General features: G+C 36.2%; 1 protein-coding gene across 7 annotated transcripts in view; it reads right to left on the minus strand.

Moving 5' to 3' along the window:
- The window catches only part of ANKS1B (ankyrin repeat and sterile alpha motif domain containing 1B), a 1,351,669-nt gene that overhangs the window by 1,053,774 nt on the left and 282,557 nt on the right, over positions 1-15,338 (minus strand). The window lies entirely within an intron of this gene.

The following is a 15,338-nucleotide window of genomic DNA, read 5'->3' on the forward strand; positions in this document are numbered from 1 at the left end:
TCAGGACCAGTCTGACTAACATGGTAAAACCCCACCTCTACTAAAAATACAAAAAAATTAGCCAGGCATGGTGGCGGGCACCTGTAATCCCAGCTACTCGGGAGGCTGAGACAGGGGAATTGCTTGAACCAGGAAGGTGGAGGTTGCAGTAAGCTGAGATCGCACCACCGCACTCCAGCCTGGGTGACAGAGTGAGAATCCAAAACACACTTAACCTACCAAACATCATAGCCCAGACTAGCCTACTTTAAATATGCTCAGAACACTTACATTAACCTAGAGTTGGGCAAAATCATTTAACACAAAGCCTATTTTATGATAAAGCATTGACTATCTCACATACCACGTATCGCTAGCCTGGGAAAACATCAAGATTCAAAATTTGAAGCATATCAAAATTGCAACAGTTTCACACCATTTTAAAGCTGAGAAATTGTTAAATTAAATCATTATAAGTTGGGGGCTGTCTGTAAACATTTATGATAAATGAAATCTAAACAATTTAATGTAGCCATAAAAAAGAATAAAATCCTGTCATTCACAGCAACATGGATGGGCCTGGAGAATATTATGTTAAGTGAAATAAGTCAGGCACTGAAAGATAAATACCACATGTTCTCACATATGTGTGAGCTAAAAATGTTGGTCCCATAGAAGAAGAGAGTAATATTATGGTTATGAGAGGCTGGGCAGGGGATCAGGGAGAGAAGGATATGGTGAATGACTACAAAATTACAGCTATATAGGAGGAAGAAGTCCTAGTATTATTTAGTAGGGTGATAATAGTTAATGATAATTGATTATATATTTTCAATTACTGGAAGAGAGGATTTTTGAATGTTCCCAACACAAAGAAATGGCAAATGTTTCAAGTGATACATAGGCTAATTACTCTGTCATTACATACGATATTTCATGTATTGAAATATCACTCCATACCCCTAAATATGTACAATTATTACATGCAACTAAAAGTGAAATTTAAAAGCAAAAAAAAAAAAATTTAATGTGGCTTAAGAAACCCAGATGATCTTTTCTCCCTGCTTTCCTCTCCATCCAATCCTTTGCCCATCACAACCCTCTTCCAAACCTCATACCCTATGCTCCAGGCATACTGAACTCTTTCATAATCATTTCATATTGCTTTCTTCCACAGGGAGTCTCAAAGGCTGGTCTCTCTGCCTGGCAGGATCTAACTCCTAGCACTCTTAATCTAGCCATATAGATATGCCACTAGTTAATTTTCAGCGTGAATAAGAATCACCTGCTGAGATAGTTTAAAAACACATTTCTGGGCCCCATCCCCAGAGTTTCTGATTCAGTAGCCTGAGATTAGGCCCTAGAATTTCCATTTCTAACAAATTCCCCTGTGATTCTGTAGGTCTAAACAGTATGCTTTCAGAACCATGAACATGTACTGTATCTCGAATCTTAGCTTAAAATAATTGCATTTATAAAGACATCCCTGGCCCCTGAAGTTTAGTGTTTTTCCTGGATGTTCCACATCAATCTATATTTCCCTTATCACAGCACTCATAATACCACATTACAATTTTATGTAATTGTCTAGTTCCCATAATAAACTGTAAATTCAGTGGAAATGTAGGCCACATCTATTTTTTCACCATTGTATCCCCAATGCCTAGCAAAGTACTTTGAAAATATAGATGTTTAGGAATTCTTTTGAGGGCAAAAAGTGGAGGGAGGGAAGAACACAGGATGAAAATCTAGGACATTTTGTGAGTAGTGCAGGATGAGATTGATTCTGCCTTGAGGAAGCTCAAGGAAGATTCCAAAGATGATGCTTTTTCAGCTACACAAATGTTAGTTGTCTCTTTTTTTTTTTCATTCTTTTTCTTCGTCTCTCAAGAATCTAACAAGTATCAGTAGGTCGTGTGTGTGTGTATGTGTGTGTGTGTGTGTGTGTGCGTGTTTTCAATTGAGTAGTATCAAGGTAGCAATTTTGTCACCCTATACTAAATGTGATCTCTAATGTGGGATTCTAATCTCAACCTGAAATAGAAATATCACTATAAAATAACATACAACGTAAAAACTCTTTTTTTTTTTTTTTTTTTTGAGATGGAGTCTTGCTCTGTCGCCCAGGCTGGAGTGCTGTGGCATGATCTCGGCTCACTGCAACCTCCATCTCCCGGGTGCAAGCGATCCTCCTGCCTCAGCTTCCAGAGTAGCTTAGATTAAGGCATGCACCACCATGCCCAGCTAATTTTTGTACGTTTAGTAGAGATGGGGTTTCACCATGTTGACCAGGCTGGTCTTGAACTCCTGACCTCAAATGATCCACCCACGTCAGCCTCCCAAAGTGCTGAGCTCACAGGCATGAGCCACTGCACCTGACTTTAATTATATAAAAGTCTATTATATAATTAACCCAATCTAAAGTAGATAAGTACATTATTAAGGAGGTTTGAGGAACACTGAATATCAATGTGATCTGAATGTACTTCAAGATGGAATGATTGGAATGCACTTGAATTTTAATCTGACTGGCATACGTAGATACTGAAAAAATGGAAACAAAAAAATAATTTTAAAATATACAGCACAATTTTGAAGGAAATGAAAAACTGGAAACTGATTCGGCTCTTAAGAAAATATTTCAATGTGGGGCTTGAACATTTTATTTTTTCCCTTCCTTAAAAATACTTCTTGAAATAATCTAATTTTGCTCATTCTCATGCTGTTTTTCAACCAGGCTTCTGATTACTACTTTGATTCCCTTACACTTTTCACAAAATTTTGGACTTGATTTCAGAAAAATCCTTCCTGATATAGCATGCTTCAGTTCATTCTGAAAACAAACTGAAGAATATTTTAATTCAGGATTGTGAGGGAAAAGAAATAGAATTCCCCACAGCCTCAGCGAAAGGGGAGGACAGAAAGTATGAACCCCAGGGGTTAGCTTTGGAACAGGTATTTGTTCCAGGGAATCTGTCAACCCATGCTAGACTAGGGCCCGGACTTTAACCAGCCACTCAAGGTGCGAGTGGCAGTGGGGCAGAAGACAGTCTAAAGTCTAAGCAAGCTGAAAGCTTAGATGAGGGACCCCTGCAAAACTCTAAAACCTCTAAAGGACAACATCCTCAGTGAAAATTGAAACAACAGTAACAACACATTGCACAGAAGGGGAAAGGATGTCTAACTAGGTCTTAGTTGTAGATAGAGCGAAAAAAGTAAATCCCCCTAAGAATGTCTAACCATAATTCTACACTTATATGGTAAGTTTAAGGCAAAACTGTACAATTTCTATGAACTCCAGATCCTCATCCAAAATGCAGAATCAAGTGGTCCTGGGTTTCTAATAATACAGGCAGATATAAATATTTAGAAAAAAGCAGATATAAATTCCCTCTGTAAAAGTACACCTTCAACTCAGGCCTCCAAATATTATAGCAGATGAAGCTCTAAGAAATACAAATTCAAAATTATAAATTACTGAATGTGAAAGGAAACATCCCACCATGAACAAGAATTAGTAAATAAAAACACCGAAGAATAAAACTCACAAAAATTTCACATACTGAAATGGTCAGCTATAGAATATAATACATATGTGATAAATAAGATGAAAGAACTAGAAAAGAATAATTATCAAAATTGACCAGAGGTGAAAATGAACCAAATAGCATTCTAGAAATAGAAAATATAATATTTAAAATCAATGGCTTAATAACATATAAGATATCTACTGAAAGGGTATTGAACCGGATGATAGTTTTTTTAAGTACATAATTGATAGGGTTTGGCTATGTCCCCACCCAAACCTCATCTTGAATTTTAGTTTCCATAATCTCCATGTGTCATGAAAGGGACCTGGTGGGAGGTAATTTACTCATGGATGCAGTTACCCTCATGCTGTTCTCATGACAGTGAGTGAGTTTTCACAAGAGCTAATGGTTTTATAAGGGGCTTTTCCCCCTTTAGCTCAGCACTTCCTCTTGCCTGCCACCACTCAAGATGTGACTTTGCTCCTCCTTCACCTTCCACCATGATTGTGAAGCTTCCCCAGCCATGTGGAACTGTAAGTCAATTAAACCTCTTTCCTTTATAAATTATAACCTCAGGTATGTCTTTATTAGGAGACATACTAATAGGAGACTTAATTAGGAGAACAGACTAATACAATAATGCAATAAAAAGAATAAGAGATGAAGGACAGAGCAAAACTGCAGAATATAAGCCTACACCATTTGTCTTCCCCACTGGAACACCGAATATTAACAACTATCTGCACACAGAAAGGCACTGTCACAAGAACCAAAAGTCAGGTGAACAATCACAGTATCTGGTTTTAACTTCCTACTGCTGAAACAGACACTGAGGAGGGCAGAAGAGAAAGTCTTCAATCATGGGCGCCGCCCTTCTTCCACTCCATGGCAGTGGCCATGCTGCAGATAGAAAATCTGTGCATTTTAGGAAGGGAGAGGGCAGTGACTGAGGAACTTTACATTGAACTCAGTGCTGCTTTGTAAGAGTGGAAAATAAAGCTGTGTGGGGTTCAGCCAGAGCCCACACATTGAGGGGGCATTTGGACCAGCCCCGGCTAGAAAGGAATCACCCATCCCAGAGGTTGGAATGTGAGTCTCTCAACAAGCCTCACCACTACACTGTAGGCTGAAGTGCTCTGGGATCCTCAGTAAACTTGAAAGGCAGTCTAGGACACAAGCACTGCAATTCCTAGGCAAATCCTAGTGCTAGGCTGGGCTTAGAGCCAGTAGACAAGGTTGGCACGTGACCTAGGGAGACACCAGCACATAGGGCTAAGGAAGTGCCTATGCCATCCCTCCACCAACCCCAGGCAGTGCAGTTCACAACAATAAAAGTAACTTCTCCCTTCTATTTAAGGAGAGGAGAGTGAAGAGTAAAGAGGACTTTGTCTTACATCTTAGATACCAGCTCAGCCATAGTAGGACAGGACACTGGGCAGAGTTGTGAAGCCCTAACTCCTGGATATTTCTAGATGTACGTTGGGCCAAAAGGGAACTCACTGCCTTGGAGGAAATAACCCAGTCCTGGCAGGATTCATCATCTGCTGACTAAAGAGCTCTTGGAGCCTAAATAATCAGCAGCAATAACCAGGGAGTATACCATGGGCCTTATGGTCTGAGAAATGCTGGCTTCAAGGGCACAGTTCCAGCTGTGGTGGCTAAGGTGAACAACTTCTGTTTGAAAACAGCAGAGGGAAAAGTAAAGGGGTCTTTGCCTTGCACCTAAGGTACCACTTTGGCCATAGTAGGAAAAAACAAGCAGGCACATGGAGTCTCTGAGTCCAGGCCTAGGCTCTTGGACAACATTTCTGAATCTGTACTGGACCAGAGAGAAGCCTACTACCCTATAGGGTGAGTCTGAGACCTCGCAGCACTCATCATAAGATGATGAAAGAGCCCTTGGGCTTTAAGTAAACACTGGCAGTGACCTAGAAGAACCCTCGTGGACCAAAAGTGGTGGTGGTCACAGGGAGAGGCTCCTGTGCCTGTGGAAAAGGGAAGAAAGAGTAAGAAGGAGTTTGTAATGCAGTGTGAGTGTCAACCTAGCTGCAGTAAATTAGAACATAAGGTAAACTGCTAAGGTTTTTGACTCTAATCCTTGGCTTCAGACAGCTACTCTGGACATGTCCAGGGTCTGGGAGAACTCACTGCCCTGAAGATAAGGATACAGTGCCAAGCTGGCTTCAGGTCTGACCCAATGCAATGCTAGTGGTGGTTTCCAAAGGGGTGTTTGCATCACCACACCCCCAGGTACAGGTGGCTCAGCACAGAAAGACAGACTCTATTTCTTTGGGAGAAAGGAGAAAGAAGAGTATCTGCCTGGTAATACAGAGAATTCTTCCAGATCTTATCCAATACCACCAAGGCAGTACCTCTATGAGTCTGCAAAAACCACAAGGTTAGTGGGTTTGGGGCCCAATTCCCTTCAAATGCCTGGAAAGTCTTCCTAAGAAGGACAGATACAAACAAGCCCAGACTGTGAAGACTACAGTTAATATCTAACTCTTCAATGCACAAATACTGATGAATATCTACAAGCATCAAGACCATTCAAGAAAACATGACCTCACCAAATGAACTGCATAAGGCACCAGGGACAAGTCCTGGAGAAAAAATAGATATATGATATTTCAGACAGAGAGTTTAAAATAGCTCTTTTGAGGAAACTCAAAGAAATTCAAGATAACACAGAGAAGGAATTCAGAATTCTATCAGACAAATTTAACAAAGAGAATGAAATAATTTAAAAGAATCAAGCAAAAATTCTAGAGTTGAAAATTGCAATTGATGTAATGAAGAATGCATGAGAGTCTCTTAAGAGCAGAATCAGTCCAGAAGAAAAAATTAATGAGCTTGAAGACAGGTATTTGAAAACACACTCAGAATCTATGGCCATAACACCCTGAACACGCCCAATCTCATCTGAAAACGAGAATCTGAGAAGAGATTCTGTCTTCTCAAAAGAGAGAAAATAAAAAAAGAGAAGAGAAAATTTAAAAAGAATACAAAGCAATGAAATCTGCTTTCAAGATCTAGAAAACAATCTCAAAAGGGCAAATCTAAAAGTTACCGGCCTTAAAGAGGAGTTGAGAAAGAGTTAGGGGTATAAGGTTTATTCAAAGGGATAATATTGGAGAACTTCCCAAACCTAAAGAAAGATATTAACATTCAAGGACAAGAAGGTTATAGAGCACCAAGCAGATTTAAACCAAAGAAGACTACTTCAAGGCATTTAAGACTCAAACTCCCAAAGGTCAAAGATAAATAAATAATCCTCAAAGCAGTAAGAGAAAATAAACAAATAACATACAATGGAGCTCCAATATATCTGGCAGCAGATCTTTCAATGGAAATCTTACAGGTCAGGAGAGTGGCATGACATATTTAAAGTGCTGAAAGAAGAAAACTTTTACCCTAAAATGGTATATCTGGCAAAAATATCCTTCAAGCATGAAAGAGAAATAAAGACCTTCCCAGACGAGCAAAATCTGAGGGATTTCATCAACACCAGAGCTGTCTTACAAGAAATGCTAAAGGGAGTTCTTCGATCTGAAAGAAAAGGATGTTAATAAGCAATAAGAAATCATTTGAAGGTGCAAAACTCACTGGTAGTAGGCCACAGAAAACCCAGAATAACACTGTAATTATGGTTTGAAAACTACTTTTATCTTAAGTAGAAACATTAAACAATGAACCAAAAATTAATAATGACTACAACAAATTTTCAAGACACAGAGAATGAAATAAGACAAAAAGAGAAACAACAAAAAGTTAAAAAGTTGGGTGACAAAGTTAAAGTGTATAGTTTTATTAGTTTTCTTTTTCTGTGTTTGTTTGTTAGTTTATGCAATCAGTGTTGTCATCAGTTTAAAGTAATGGGCTATAAGGCAGTATTTGCAAGCCTCATGGCAGCTTCAAATAAAAAAACATACAATGGGTACACAAAAAAATTAAAAAGCATGAAATTAAAGCCTACTGCCAGAGAAAATCACCTTCACTAAAAGGAAGATAGGAAGAAAGGAAAGAAGGAATAACAGACTGCCAAGAAAAGAGAGAGAGAAAAATAACAAAATGACAGGAGTAAGTCCTTACTTATTAACGATAACATTAAATGTATATGGAGTAAACTCTCCAATCAAAAAGACATAGAGTGGCTGAATAGATGAAAAAACAAAACCCAGTGATCTGATGCCCACAGGAAGTACATGTTACCTGTAAAGATACACACAGATTAAAAATAAATGGATGTAAAAAGATACTCCATGTCAACAGAAACCAAAAAACCGCAGGAGTAGCTATACGTATATTAGGCAAAATAGATTTTAAGACAAAAATTGTAGGAAAAGACAAAGAAGGTCATTATATAATGACAAAGGGGTCAATTCAGCAAGAGGATATTACAATTGTAAATATATATGCACCAAACACTGGAGTACCCACATATACAAAGCAAATATTATTAGTGCTAAAGAGAAAGATAGACCTACATACAATAATAGCCGGAGACTTCAACCCCCCACTTTCAGTATTGGATAGATTTTCCAGACAGAAAATCAGCAAATAAACATTGGCCTTAATCTGTACTTTAGAAAAAATAGAACATTTTATCTGATGGCTGCAAAATACACATTCTTCTCCCCAGCACATGGATCATTCTCAAGGACAGAATATGTGTTAGGTCACAAAACCAATTTTTAAACATTTTTTAAAAATGAAAAAATATCAAGCATCATCCCTGACCACAGTGGAATAAAATTATAAATCAATAACAAGAGAAATTTTGGAAACTATACCAACAGATGAAAATTAAACAATATGGTCCTGAATAAGTGGGTCAATGAAGAAATTAGAAAGAAAATTTTAAAATTCCTTGAAATAAGATCATGGAAACACAGCATACCAAAACCTATGGGATACAGCAAAAGTAGTACTAAGAGGAAACTTTATAGCCATCAGTGCTTACATCAAAAAGGAAGAAAAACTTCAAATAATCTAATGATGCATCTTAAAGAATTTAAAAAGCAAGAGTAAGCTGAATGCAAAATTAAGAGAAGAAAGGAAATAATAAGGATCAGAGTAGACATAAATGAATTTGAAATGATTAAAAAAAAGGACAACAGATCAATGAAACAAAAAGTTGTTGTTTTGAAAAGAACAACACAATCGACAACCCTTTAGCCAGACTAAGACAAGAGAGAAGACCCAAATAAATGAAATTAGAAATGAAAAAGGAGACATTACAACTAATATCACAGAAATTCAAAGGATCCATAAGTGGCTGATATGAACAACTATATACCAACAAACTGAAAAATCTAGAAGAAATGGATAAATTCCGAGATACATACAACCTACTAAAATTGAACCATTAAGAATTCCAAAGCCTGAACAGACCAATAATAAGTAACAAGATCGAAGCCATAATAAAAAGTCTCCCAGTAAAGAAAACTGCAGGACAGATGGCTTCGCTGATGAATTCTACCAAACATTTAAAACACTAATACCAATCCTACACAAACTGTTCTGAAAAACAGAGGAAGATGGAATACTTACAAACCCATTCTACAAGACCAGTATTAATCTGATACTAAACCCAAAGACACATCAAAAAAAGAAAACTATAGACCAATATCTCTAATTGCTATTGATGTAAAAATCCTCAACAAAACACAAGCAAACCAAATTCAACAACAAAGTAGGATTTATCCCTGCGATGCAAGGATGGTTCAACATATGCAAATCAATCAATGTGATACTCTGTATCAACAGAATGAAGGACAAAAACATAATCATTTCAACTAACACTGAAAACATATTTGATGAAGTCCAACATCCCTTCCTAATTAAAAAAAATATATACTCAAAACACCTCAATGTAATAAAAGCCATATATGACAGACTTACGGCTAGTGTCATACTGAATGGGGGAAAACCAAAAGCCTTTCCTCTAAGATCTGGAATACAACAAGAATGCCCACTTTCACCACTGTTACTCAAAACAGAACTGGAAATCCTAGCTAGAGCAATTAAACAAGAGAAAGACATAAAGGGCATCCGAATTGGAAAGGAAGAAGTCAAATTATCCTTGTTTGCAGATAATACAATCTTATATTTTCAAAAACCTAAAGACTCCACTGAAAAACTATTATAACTGATAAACAAATGTAGCAACATTGCAGGATACAAAATTAACATTCAGTCTCATAACATACAAAAATCAGCAGCATTTCTATATGCCAACAGTAAACAATGTGAAAAAGAAAATTTTAAAAATCCCATTTACAGTAGCCACACATAAAACTAAACACCTAGGAATTAATCAAAGAAGTGAAAAATCTCTACAATGAAAACTGTAAAATACTGATGAAAGAGATTGAAGAGGACACCAAAAATGGAAAGATATTCCATGTTCACGAACTGGAATAATCAATATTGTTAAAATGTCCAAACTAACCAAAGCAATCTACAGATTCAATGCAATACCTATCAAAATACCAATGACATTTTTTACAGAAATGGAAAAACAATCCCAATATTTATACAGAATCACCAAAGACCCAGAATAGTCAAAGCAAACCTGAGCAAAAAGAATAAAACTGAAGGAATAATATTACGTGACTTCAAATTATACTACAGAGCTATAGTAACCAAATCAGAATGGTACTGGCATAAAATCAGACACATAGACCAATGGAACAAAATAGAAAACCTAGAAAAAAATCCACATACCTACAGTGAACTCATTTTTGACAAAAGAGCCAAGAACATACACTGGTAAAAAAACAGTCTCAATAAATGGTGCTGGCAAAACTGAATATTCATATGCAGAACAATGAAACTAGACTCCTATCTCTCACAATATACAAAACTCAAATCAAAATGGATTAAAGATTTAAATCTAAGACTTCAAACTCTGAAACTACTACAGAAAAACTTTGAGAAAAATCTCCAGGATATTGGTCTCAGCAAAGATTTCTTGAGTAATACTCCACAAGCACAAACAACCAAGTAAAAATGGACAAATGGGATCATATCAAGTTAAAAAGTTTCTGCACAGCAAAAGAAACAATCAACAAAGTGAAGAGGCAACCCACAGAATGGGAGAAAATATTTGCAAACTACTCATCTGACAAGGGATTAGTAACCAGAATATATAAGGAACAAAAAACTTTATAGGAAAATGTCTAGTAATCCAACTGAAATACTGGCAAAACATTTGAATAGATATTTCTCAAAAGAAGACACACAAATGGCAAACAGCTATATGAAAAGGTGCTCAGCATCATTGATCATCAGAGAAATGCAAATTAAAACTACAATGAAATGTTTCCTCACCCCAGTTAAAACGGCTTTCACCCAAATGTTAAGCAATAACAAATGCTGGTGAGGATATGAAAACAAGGGAATCCTCATATACTGTAGGTGGGAATGTAAATTAGAACAACCACTATGAAGACCAGTTTGGAGGTTCCTCAAGAAACTAAAAATAGAGCTACCAAATGTCCAGCAATCCCACTGCTGGATATCTACCCCAAAGAAAGGAAATCAGTATTTTGAAGAGATATTTACAATCTCATGTTTGTTGTGGCACTGTTCACAATAGCCAAGATTTGGAAGCAATCTAAGTGTCCATCAACAGAAGAAAGGATAAAGAAAATGTGGTACATACACACACACACACACATTTCTTGGAGACTATACAGCCACACAAAAAGAATAAGATTCTGTCATTTGCAACAACATGGATGGAACTGGAGATCATTACATTAAGTGAAATAAGCCAGGCTCAGACACACAAATATCACATGTTCTCAGTTGTTTGTGGGATCTAAAAATCAAAACAATTGAACTCATAGAGATAAAGGAGGATGGTTACCAGAGGCTGGGAAGGGTAGTGGGGGCACAGAGGTTAGAGGGAGGTGGGAATGGTTAAACGGTACAAAAAATAGAAAGAATGAACAAGACCTAGTATCTGATAGCACACAGGGGCACTATGATCAATAATTATTCAACTGTACATTTAAAAATAAAATAATAAAATTGTTTGTAACACAAAAGATAAATGCTTGAGGGGATGGATACTCAATTTCCCATGATGTGATTATTGTACATTGCATACGCGTACCAAAATATCTCATGTACCCCATAAATATACACACCTACTATGTACCCACAAAAATTTTACATTAAAAATTTTTTAAATGGTTACAGAAACAACTAAGCAAAGAAGGTAAAAAAGAAATATGATATAGAAAATATGAAAGACAGAATAAAATAAGAGGATTCAACATATGTCTAATCAGAGTTTTAGAAGAAGAAGATAGTTGTAAATAATAGTCAGTGGCAAAGAACTTTACATAATTGATAAGACACTAAGTTCCAGGACCAGCAAGAAAGATAAATGAAAAGAATACATCCTGGATATATCACAGTAAAACTACAAAACTACTAAGATAATAACTTTAAAACACCCTGAGGGAAAAAATGCCTAAAAAGAAATAATAATTATATCAATAGCTGACTTCTCAACAAAAATATAGTCAGAAGAAAGTATAATGCCTTCATGTGACAAGAGAAAAAAAACCATCAACCTAGCATTCTACATTCAGCCAAACTACCTTCTAAGAATGAGACCCTAAAATAAAAACATTTTCAGACAGACTAAAAATGAATGGTTACTTAAGACTCTTACTGAAAGAACTTCTATAGGATATAATTCAGAAAAGGAACTGAGATGCAAGAAGTAATGATAAATAAAGAGAACAGTTAATATGAGGCTAAATCTAAACAAATATTTAAAAATATAGTACTGTCTACTTTCGGCGCTGATTCGGTTCCCCAGGTACTTTGATAAAGGATGATGCACACTGTAGACACTGAAAGGGTCCCACCTTATATACAGGGAATATATTCCAAGCATCCCAGTGGATGTGTAAGACCAAGGATAGTGCTGAACCCGAATGCCATCCATCAGAATTCATTTCTGTTCATGTCTTCCATCAACAAATTTAAGGCCTTTTCCATCTTAACTAAACACTTACCATGCACTATAGCTGTAACTTCTGCAGTTTGAGGCACAACAGCAAAACTAGTACAAATTTCTTTTTCTTTCTTCTCAACTTCAGATAGAGGATTCATTCTTACCATAGATCTTAGCAACCTCTGCATACAAGTTTTTCTTTTCTTTAGTAGGTCAAGAACTTTCACCTTTTCACTTAGAGGAAGCACTTCACAGCTTCTCTTCGGAATATTCAAATTGTCAGCATCACTACTCTTGTGCTTTGGGGCCATTATTAAGTAAAATATGGGTGACTTGAACCCAAGCAGTGCAACACCGGAACAGTCGATCTGATAATCAGGAGGGCTACCAAGAGGCGAGTAGTGTCTACAGCACAGAGATGCTGGACAAAGGGATGATTCATGTCCCAGGCAGGACAAAGTACGATGGTGAGAGGTTTCATCGTGCTACTCAGAATAGCATGCAATTTAAAACGTACAAGTTGTTTATTTCTATAATTTTCCATTTAATGTTTTCAGACCGTGGTTGATTGCAAGCATCTGAAACTACAGAAAACTAAACCTCAGATAAAGGTTGGATGGGTGGCAGGGGGTAGGGGGAACTATTATATTCTAGACAATGAAAATACATAATCTCCACCATAAATCAACAAATCTCTTTCTGCAAAAAGCAGATGTAGCAAACCTGGGTTTCAGTGGCAGCTTGGTTTTTAATAGCTTGGGAAAATCACTTACTATCTCTGAAAATTCATATATCCTATGAGAAAAATATTAAAAACCTAACAGATATAACCATGTTGTGTGGGAAAAATTAAAAATAAAATACAAATTTTAAAAACCTAATACAGTTATTAGGAAGGTTAAATAAGATAAATATACAACAAATAAGATTTTTTAAGTGTTTTATTAAACTATAAAGTAATGACAAGTATTATCAATAATATTTCTACTAAAAAAGCAATTAGAAAACCTATTTTTAAAAGTAACCTCAATTATGTTAATATTAATTACATACATGTATATCCTTTACATTATTCCAAGATAAAAATGCTATGTTAAGTAGAACTAATGTTTTCATACAATAAGAAGACACAGAATTCTTCAATAAAAATAGAAAAGGTTAGTAGATGACAAACATATGTTTAGCCTGTAAAAATGAATCCGTTTTTACAAATTCAAGGTTGTTGTAATTAGCTTCTTTGGTAAGAGAACATAAGAACTGTCAAATGGAATGGATTGGTCTCATAATTCTAAGGTAAACAGTGGTACCAAGAACTATTTACTGCTATCACAACGTTGTCACATAGTGTACAGAATTTAAATATGTCAAACCCATGGACTTTTCAAAATATAGATTAATTATGTAATAATTTCCTTCTTTTCATCAGAGATTAGAAAAATTTAAGAATATTTTGCCAAGGTGTAAAGTAAGATTAAAAAAAAAATGTGCTCTGTGGCTTATTACACCCTAGACAGAGTCCGTGTCTAATTGTCTAATATTCTCACTAAAATGAGCACTATTCTGTATATCCCAGCATTCTGCCCCAAATCTACAACCCATAACCGGCCAGACCTTGAAAAATTCTATTCTTGTGAAATATTTAGTCCAAAACATTTTATAAGAAAGTAGAAAGTCTACAAAAAAACAACACTCAACTACGTGAACCTATCGGCTCCCATCCTTGGAGATTTCAGTCCTGCTTTTCTTACGGATTGAAATTCTCCATTTTATTTAAAGTAATCATTTTAAACAAACAAAATTTCCAAAATAGATAATCATGCAGTTTATAACACAGTGACAATTCAAAACTTATCCAGTAACCACACATAAAGCACTCATAACATCTCAGCACCTTTTAGGGGGGAAAAAAAGACAAACTTCTGAACACAGTGATGAAAACAGCTGTGCAAAAAGTACTGCAATGATATATATGTTAACATCAATAACTGAATTGTTGATGAAAGCAAAAGAAATTCTCTCATTGATTAGAAATGTCTATTAAAGTCAAGCCTTGGTAGCACCAAAGCTGAGTAAAACAAGATAAGTCACAGGAAAAAGGGAGAGAAGATGACGTTCATGTTTACAGCCCTGGGTTTCAGTTTCCCTTCTTTTTGGCGTTATATATTTCTGTGACTTCCATGGAAGCTCAGTTGTGCATTTAAAGGGATGTTTGTTATATTTTATCCAAAACTTAGGTTTTAAAGTCGTTTTTAGGTTGTTTTAAAGTCGTTTTTAGGTTATCTATTCTACCAGAGTGCCAAAACAGCAGATGGAAAAGGGAGGCAAAGATGTCAGAGCTTAGCTGCACTGGTTCCCCCTTCCATATTTAGCACTCCAACCATAATCCTCCTGAAGCCTGCAAAAGAGAATGACGAGATAAAGGAAGACAGATTCTTGATTAAAGGAGAAAACAAAGATAACACTGATGATAAGCAATAAAGCAATAAAGATTGTGGTGACGATCAGTAGAGAAAATAGCACAGATGGCATAAAACTGTGAGAAGCAAGACCCACAACTACTGTGACAACTGGTGAATACAGATAACCTTACTGGAGATGAAGAAAAAACAACTAGAATGCATTTAACTCAGAAGTAAAATTCCCTAGTACCCTGTTTGGTACTTAGCCATGTGGGCACCTCTTGGAATTAAAAAAAAGAAAAATCTTAAAAGATAACAACTCAACTTAGCATTTGTCAACAAACATATGATGTCTGAACAAGTTGGAAGGCAGCAGTTCTTTTGCATTAGCTAGACCACATCTTAGAGGAGTAGGTTCAACTGTGGGTATCTAACTTTTAGGACCAATGA

This window comes from Piliocolobus tephrosceles, chromosome 10 (genome assembly GCF_002776525.5).
Source record: "Piliocolobus tephrosceles isolate RC106 chromosome 10, ASM277652v3, whole genome shotgun sequence".
NCBI classification, from domain to species: domain Eukaryota; kingdom Metazoa; phylum Chordata; class Mammalia; order Primates; family Cercopithecidae; genus Piliocolobus; species Piliocolobus tephrosceles.